This window comes from Poecilia reticulata, linkage group LG20, assembly GCF_000633615.1.
Source record: "Poecilia reticulata strain Guanapo linkage group LG20, Guppy_female_1.0+MT, whole genome shotgun sequence".
Lineage (NCBI taxonomy): Eukaryota > Metazoa > Chordata > Actinopteri > Cyprinodontiformes > Poeciliidae > Poecilia > Poecilia reticulata.
The window spans coordinates 13,461,585-13,470,138 of NC_024350.1; the positions used below are offsets into that span (position 1 = coordinate 13,461,585).

Below are 8,554 nucleotides of genomic sequence, written 5' to 3' on the forward strand. Positions count from 1 at the left end.
TGGCTTCAACAAAAATATTTAAAATCATAGTAGCACACATTGCAATAATTATAGTTCTTGTCTCTTATGGGATGCATCAAGTGATAAGACAACTGCAAAAGCCTACCTAGTTCATTTTTATTATTTAAAGACATTTCCAAACAGTAAACAGTTTATTCAGTAGAATGTTGGTGATTGTCGAAAATTATTCAAGTAAAAAAAAGAAAAATTTAGTTTCCAATGTAGTGATGAAATAATAAATGTCACTGTTTGTGTCATTCTGTTGTGGAAATTTAATGCAGAATGCAAAACAATATAACAACATAAAACAAATTAAATAAATTCTAAAATCTGCATTTATTATATGTATGTTTTTTTTTTTTATTTGTTTGTTCTTCACTGTTTTAGCCAAAGTTTAAAGAGCCAATATGGAGTGTCCAAAGAGCCATTTGCGGCTCCGGTGACACAGGTTGCAGACCCTAGACTCTCTGAGGTGAACTTCAGTTCACCCTCCACTTTAATCTTAAATGGCAAAAACAATTTTTCCGTGGAAAGCTGCAAGCTTAGCAGGTATTGTTCTGCTTTCTAAACTAAGTCTGATCTCAGCTTTCTAAGATTGTGTTAGATATTTCCCAGCCCACTGTCGACTTCACTGTTCTTCTGTTCCTGTTCTGTTCTGCAGGCCCAAGTTACATTATCCAACCTACACCGCCCCGGTGACTGTTAAAAACAATCAGAAAAGTAAGTTTGGATGAGACACCAATACAGAGGTGGTCCTATGCGAGCCACATTTTCAGCAAACCCCCACAAAGTTGTTTGGGGGGCTGTATGATATAGCAGTTGAAGATCATAAGTTATCTTCATTTTCATGTCCAAGGTTGACAAAAATCTTCTTGTATATAATATCCATAAAAAAAACAGTAACAGAAAGAAAACAAACACAAGGCAAGAAAGCAGCTAAAAGACCATTTCAGTTTTATTTGTATAGCACTTTACATACATGCAAAAATATAAACATCTAGGCATAAAAAAAGCAACAGGAAGTCCGAGCAGAGACCTAACTTATCGGCACCCAACTCTGGGATTTAAAGGTTCCCTGTGGAGAACCCCATCTGTCTGAGAATGTCCACTTGAGATAAAAAGTAGAATGAAAAAAGAACTAAGAATAGTGAAGAATGCCCACTTTGTTTCTGACCTTTGTTGCTACTCTGATGGGCATAAGCGTCTGCCAGCAGTCCTGTTTCTTCCAGCAACGAGAATATTTTACTTCAGTGAGCTGTGGATGGAAGCAGTTGAAATTCCAATATCTGTTCATGTAATCATTCCATGTTTTACTATTAATATTTTGAGTATGTCGAAATCAGCCAATTGAAATTACTTTTTGTGGATGCTGGTTGTCATGGCATTCAAACTCTGTAAATCCATCCAACTGTGAGTTTTCTAAAAACGCTTGACAATAACAAGTTACTTCAAGCAAATTATTATATGTAGTTAGAAGGAAGGTTAAGCTATTTACTTTTTATTTGGCTCAGATGCTAAATAATTTACCACTGATCTTGTTCATGGGTAATATTAAAGGTGGAACATTTTGAATTTATTTTTTTTTTTTTTACCTAAGCAAGGTTTTCTGCCTCTGAAATGTGATGTTTGCATAAATTGCCTTGTAATTTCACCTCTTGTTTTCATTTGTGTTTCTCTCCAACCCAAAACCTTCTCTAGGTGGTCTTCATGTAGCCCAGACTTATTCAGACCCAATCATCGGAGCCCCTCGCTCTTTCATGCACCGGATTTCTGAGCTCTCCTCTTTGGAAGGTGAGACGGTGAGATATGAGAAGATGAAGAAAATCAAGAAATCTAAAAAATCTCCGTCCTGACAATCACCCCCTTCTGAGTCGCGACGGCCCAGGATTAAGACATTTGAGTCTGTGCCAACAACTGAACAAAATAAAACACTTAGGGCACCATATTCATTTCACTGGCTTGTTCTGACGGCGTGTTTGTCCTCAGTGGTACTGTTTGGCTGCTTAACGTGGCTGCTTCTTACTTTTTGGGATTCCTGACTCTCCTTAAGTGATGAAATGTAGTTTCAAATCAGTATTCCCAATGGCAACGATGACGACTTTTACACAAGAAATGTGTAGACTCTCATTTGTCAGTAGTTTTTTCCTTCCACACCTGCATGGAAACATGTTATATTTATTTCTGTAATGGCTTTAGTGGCCATTAAGCAGTGATGCCATGTTTCTGTGTGTGTGCTGTGGATGTTGTTCAGCTTGAGTCTAAAACTACACCAGTGTTACAGAAAGTTTCAAACACATTTCTGCTTTGTTTACCAAGTCAAATTTATGTGGATAAATGGCATAGCTTAGCTGAACTCTTGTGCCTTGTTAAATGTCTTCCTGAAATGAAATAAATTTATTTTTGTTATTCCAAAGAGGTTATATTTTTCTTTCTAATCTCTATTATATTCTAGCAAAAGGAAAGTCTGGCCATTGCAATAGTGGAAGCGTGCTAAATTCTGCACTGAAGCATAATTTGTGGTCCATAGCTTCATAACAGCAGAAATGACATACCCACAGATACCAGAATGTGGTGTTTTCCCACATAATGCTTTGTTTTACTGCTGCATGAACTGCAGCTTGTGTCTCTGAATAATGTTGTTCATTGTATTTGTCAAAAATGGAAGCCAACAGTAGCTGTCCTTTTGTTTGGAGGAAAATAAAAGCTTTCATTTTATTTAAAGAAATTTTTGCTTAGGTCATAAATTTGATATGAAGATGACATAGTTAGTTTTTTACTTCAAGTCTAAAACAACAACAACAAATAAATGTGTCGTGAACAAATTCATAATTGTTCTTTTATCAGTAATCTGTCACATCAAAATGTAAAGTTTTGAGTTTTACTGACACAACCCACAGATCAATGCATATTTAATCTAAACTTTTAAAACGTTCAAAAACCAATAAAGGAACATTTTGCTGTTGCAAAAAAAAACAGTTGAGCTTTTTTTCATTCTAGCACAGAGTACAAAAACTAAAACTGTATTACTACACCGTCTCTGCAGTGAAACATGATGATGGCAGCATTATGCTTTGGGGATGGTTTTTGTCTGCAGGGATCGAGACCCTGGTTACTGGTGATGATGGAGCTAATTTCAGGGTCTGGTGATATTGATACAACTGGGTGAAAATTTCTGTTGTATATTTTTTAACATGACATGATGAAGAGGCGTGTTAGAAGGTAGAAGTGATAATGTTTCTGACTCTGGAAAGGAAACTCATCTTCCTCTCATTCAGAAACATGCCAGATTGTTTAAAAAAAAAAGTTACAGAAACATTTTGGTAATATGTTTTTAAATCTCATGACAGTGTTTTAAATTAATTTTTTCTAAAGTAATCTACAAAAACCAACAACTTTACAAGCATAATACAAATTGTAACCCAGTGGTAAACTCAGGTTACTGTATTTTAAGGTTAATAGAAATTTTATATAGTTCAAGATAAGATACAAACATTAAAAGTAAACCTTTATTTACTATTGCATAACATTGGTGATAGTTATGGATTTCATATTCCTGTTTCTGAAAGAAATATACTGGTATTTTCGTTTACTTTAATATTTAAATAATATAAAGGCAGTGGTGGGATCTACTGTACTTAAGTACATTTTTCGTGTATCTGTACTTTACTTAAGTAGATTTAATAATGGATGTACTTGTTTTTTCCCGTTAAAATGTGAAGTTCAGGGACTTAAGGTGGCTCCGTAAGATCCAAGCAATAACGTGACTTACGTGTCTGTTGTCACCCATCCCTTCCCCTTTACTACCACGCGGAGCTTCAAGACATGCGCAGTGGTTTCCTCTGAGCGGGAGAAGATATCTGTCTTATCGTCAGTAATATAATAGCGCTGCATAAATCATAAGACATGTCGACATGTAAAATAAGCAGCCCTTTGCTTTCACAGACGGTGGGGACGTCCAAGTTTAAGCATCACTTGGAAAGTAAGGTAAGCTCTGTGGACGTGATGCTAGCAAAGTTAGCTGTACAGAGACATGTTGCATCGGCGATGAAAAAAAAGTTGTCACTCATGCGCTGAATTATTGTGCAGAGGTCTTGACTGAGGTGTCGCATATATGCAGTGGCGCAAAAAGTGGGTATGCAGCGCATGCAAACGCATAGGGGCGCCAAAACCCTGTCTGGAGGGGGCGGCGTGCCGATGATGTTTTCCCATACACTTCAGCGTGCCTTACCCCGCGCGCACATAACGAGGTAAATGTAGAGTTTTTCCTTTCGCGTATCTTTCAGATCAGTTAGAGAAGAAATTTTGATAGGTTTTTTTAAGGTAACCCACTTAAAATCTGACATAAATAGGAATTAAATAGTTGATTAAAAGTCTGTGGACAGAAAATAACGTCGCTGCTCCTTTAAGGAACCAGCGTCACAGCCTCTGCAGTGCACAAACCTGAGGGAGAGAGCAGAGGAGGAATCATAGGAAAAGAGCAGTTATTAATTAACGGAAAAAGTTAATATAGTTGAGAAAACATAATTTACCTGGTCGGAAACTGACGGAGATTTTATGAGAACTAAGTTACATCGGTTTTGGTGAGTTTTGTKTTTATTTTCTTACATTTTCACCGTGTTGTACTTTTCCTTTTGGGGGAGAGCTAACGCTAAAAACGTAGCTGTTTGCGAAGAAATGCTCCGTCATAAACTGTTATCAGGTTAATATATAAACTGTTATCCGGGTAATATATTGGGTTTATGAAGAATTTATTTGTATAATTTGAGGATTTAAAAAGAGTTTTGTCGTGTTTGTGGCCTGTTGCACAGGTCAGGCTTTTTTGTTAGGTTGGAAGCTCAGTCGGAGCGAGGATTGGTCTGCCATGTGCCACGTGCACATTCACAGACACGATTCAAGATTCATTATTTTGTGTTTAGTGGTTCTGACCAGCTTGATTCACACATGTTTTTATCAATATTGAGATGTGAAATTGGCTGTAGATTTAACCCACTTTTCCTGACAGATATTTATTTTACCATCACATCCAAATTCAAAACCACTCCACTTTATTTGCAATAATTTAGATTTTTTCATGTGGTTTATTTGTTAAAACAGACCAAATACAGTGACTGTCCCAAATAAATTTTGTGTTTAGAATATCTGGCCCATATTTATGGAGGACTGAAACTAACATACTTAGAAATAAAAGCAGAAAAATAAATGCACCAGACCTTCCTGAGTTTACTTGTGATAACTTCATATATACTTATTTCATTTTTTGAAAACTTTTTTTTATTGAATATTAAGTTTAACAGAACTGCGCAATAAAGAGGTCCAATTTAAAAATGTTTTTTATACTTTGTGTTCAGCTGCACGTTCTGTCATTTGAGATAAATACAGATTTTAAAAATAACAAATGGTCTATTATTTGAATTTTATGTATAATTGCAAATTATGAAATAAAAATGACTCGAAATGACTTGAAATTCGAGGTTCCTGACTTGAGACTTGACTTGACCGTCTTTACTTGAGACTTGACTCGGACTTGAGGACAGAGACTTGAGACTTGAGACTTGCAACACAGTGACTTGGTCACACCTCTGCCAAATACAGAGATGAACTGAGAAAGGGCACGCACCACCAATTTTGCTGTTATTGTGTGTAACGGGTAAGCAGCCGGATACCGAGTACTTTGGCACATAACAGTTAACAAATAGCAAGCCCCAGATCGCGACCTTGGCAAGGGACCTACACAATCAACAATTAGGTGCTCAAACGGTTCTGTTGCAACAGGGATAGGTAATAAAGGAGTGGGTTTCAAAAGTTGGTTAGGCTTTGCAGTTAGCTGACAGACATGACATGTCCTAACATAGGAGGAAATATCCCTCTTCAAACGAAGCCAAAAAAAGTGTCTAAGGACTCGGTCATATGTTTTTATAACACCAGCGTGCCCAGACTCATCATGTGCCACTTTCAACAGTGCCTCGCAATATTTAGAGGGAACTACTACTTGAAAAACAGCATGTTCCACAGAACCAAAATGTGACACCCATTTTCTCATTAGCACCGAGTTTCGAAGAAAATACGCACCTTGGTAACTTAGCAGGCTTACTAAGGCCTGCTAAGGCATGTCCTGTCAAATTGTAAGTGCTCATCATACATCAATATCAGAATATTCTATTCCTATTCTATTTTTTTCCCCACGAAGCATATTTAAATATGCTGAACATATCAATACAATTAAAAAATACAATTGTTTATAAATGTAGCTTTGATAGATGTTTGAATATGGTCTCCAGTGACAAAAAGGCGTGTTATAATCAATTAAATGCGCTGATATGTCATTGTGCCTGCCAGACATATAACGCTGAGTGGAGCAGTCGACCCTTCCAAGATGGCCGCCCTCAATCTCGAGAGCGGTCCGTGAGGCGTCTATTCTTATATTATGTCTATGGTCAGGGACAAATTTTGGAATTCAGTGCACACATAAGGCACACTGCTGATTTTTGAGAAAATTTAAGGCTTTTAGGTGTGCCTTATAGTCCGGAAAATACGGTAATTGTCATAATATATTATTTTAGTATTTTTTAAATTGTTTTAAGCTATTATGTATTGAGTTCTGCTTTAGGACAAGGTATTTTAAAGACACCATCCACCTACAAGGTTTAAAATAAAAGATATTCAACAAACACGAGGAAAACATAAATTTTTGTGCTCACATGAACCAGGTTAGTCAGTTATTTGAAAAAATTATATTTTGTGTATATTTTATTCAAATTTTGTGCTTTATTCATAGGAGCTGTTTTGTCCCTCTTCTCAAGAATCAAGCCTTGTTTTCTGCTTGTATCTCAGCAGCTGATACCCTGTAATATAAGACAAAATAACTAAGTCAGTCATGTTATCTAAAGTTGCTGTAAAAGAAAATAACTTGCCAAACAACCTGGGAGAGCAAAAACGCAGGTACTCCCGTGCGCAGCTTCGTCTGCTTCTATCAGAAAAGCTCCGTGTGCCCAAGAAAACATCTTCCAAAGCCTTTAAAACATTGTTTCTCCTGCTGTGCCATCACAAATGATAGATTTTCCCAAAAATAAATCGCCAATGAACTGACCTGAAGGAAGAAGGACAAAACTCTAGCAGTAGCGAGAGTTTTGCAGGAAACAGGAACAGGCCATGCTGCCAGTAGGGCACGTGCACAGCGCAGGGCAGGGTGTCAAATTACGCAGTTAAAATTCTGACCTGGGAGTGAATTTACAAAGGCGATCACCTGATGTCTTGAAAGGTCAGGCTCTCACGTGTCACATGATACCGGACATGTCCTGTCAGCAACTAAATTTGTTGTTTACGAAGTGTGTTTTATAAAACTACGACATGTCCTATAGACCTTTAAATCTCGTCAACTGTTTTTAAATAGCTAAAAACCATAACATTTAGTGCAAAACTTGTATACGGGATTGTTTTCGAAGGATTAAAGACTCCTCTTGCGGACAAGTAAAAAAAAAAAAAAAAGTCACCTGTTCACGTTGTTTACCTGTACAGCTGCAAAACATGTGATTAGTGATCCCATGGTTAGGATTGTAATGTGCCTAACGGTCATGCTTTTGGACTTTGGGAGGAAGCCGGAGTACCCGGAGAGAACACACGCATGCATGGGGAGAACATGCAAACTCCATGCAGTTACTATGAAGCCCTTCAGGTCAGGCAGGAGACCCACAGGACTCGCTATAAAGCCCTGGAGAAACCTATTGCATATTGCTTTTTCAAAAGTGTTGTGGAGAAGTCTCAGACCACACGTCTGAATACGGGTGGCTGTTTCTGTGGCTGGTCAGAAACGGACTGGCTGTCTTCGTGATGGCTAGACAAGACGTACTACTACTTGCTGCTATTTCTGCTCCTTCTCTGTGTCCCTCAGCCTTTTCTCCAACCGTTCCACTTCAAGCTGCAGGTTTTTGGATATACGCTCAAAGATGGTGCCTTACTTCTCCAAGGTTATCTGTTCCTGCTCCAAGGCGGTGTTTAATACCTCCAAGTAAGTGCTTTTCTGCTCCAAATTGATGCTTCTTTCCTTCAGGGCAGTGTTTTTCTTCTCCAGGGCAGTGTTTATCTGCTCCAAGACAGTGGTTTTCTCCTCCAAGGTGGCTCTTTTCTTCTCCAAGACAGTGCTTTTTTGCTCCAGAGCGGTGTTTTCCCTCTCTGGGGCGGTGTTTATCTGCTTCAAAACTGTGCTTTTCTGCTCCACAGAGGTCTTTTCTTTCTCTAAGGCATTGTTGTCCTGCTCCAGTGTGGTAATTTTCTGCTCCAAGTTGGCTCTTTTCTTCTCCAAGACAGTACTTTTTTGCTTCAGAGCGGTGCTTTCCTGCTCCAGGGCAGTGTTTATCTGCTCCAAAACTGTGATTTTCTGCTCCAGAAAGGTATTTTCTTTCTCTAAGGCGTTATTGTTCTGCTCCAAAGCAGTGATTTTCTGCTCCAAGTTGGCTTTTTTCTTCTCCGAGACAGTGCTTTTTTGCGCCAGAGAGGTGTTTTCCTTCTCTAGGGCGGTGTTTTCTTGCTCCAGGGCAGTGTTTATCTGCTCCAAAAC

At 38.1% G+C, this 8,554-nt stretch overlaps 1 protein-coding gene and 1 long non-coding RNA gene across 5 annotated transcripts in view; both read left to right on the plus strand.

Annotated features, from left to right (window-relative positions):
• Positions 1 to 6: 6 nt before the first annotated feature.
• LOC103456674 (uncharacterized) lies at positions 7 to 1,954 on the plus strand. Its single transcript, XR_532290.1, has 3 exons — positions 7 to 549; positions 662 to 720; positions 1,699 to 1,954. It is a non-coding gene; the product is annotated as an uncharacterized LOC103456674 (long non-coding RNA).
• A 2,339-nt stretch (positions 1,955 to 4,293) lies between these two features.
• Positions 4,294 to 8,554, plus strand: part of sbspon (somatomedin B and thrombospondin type 1 domain containing) — a 17,774-nt gene continuing 13,513 nt past the window's right edge. For 3 of the 4 annotated variants that reach the window (XM_017301960.1, XM_017301962.1, XM_017301965.1), the window contains exon 1: positions 4,294 to 4,580. The gene's annotated coding sequence lies outside the window, so the exon portion shown is untranslated. Of the gene's footprint in view, positions 4,581 to 7,986; positions 8,006 to 8,554 lie in introns of those variants that run through there. The other variant, XM_017301964.1, reaches the window with a different exon arrangement.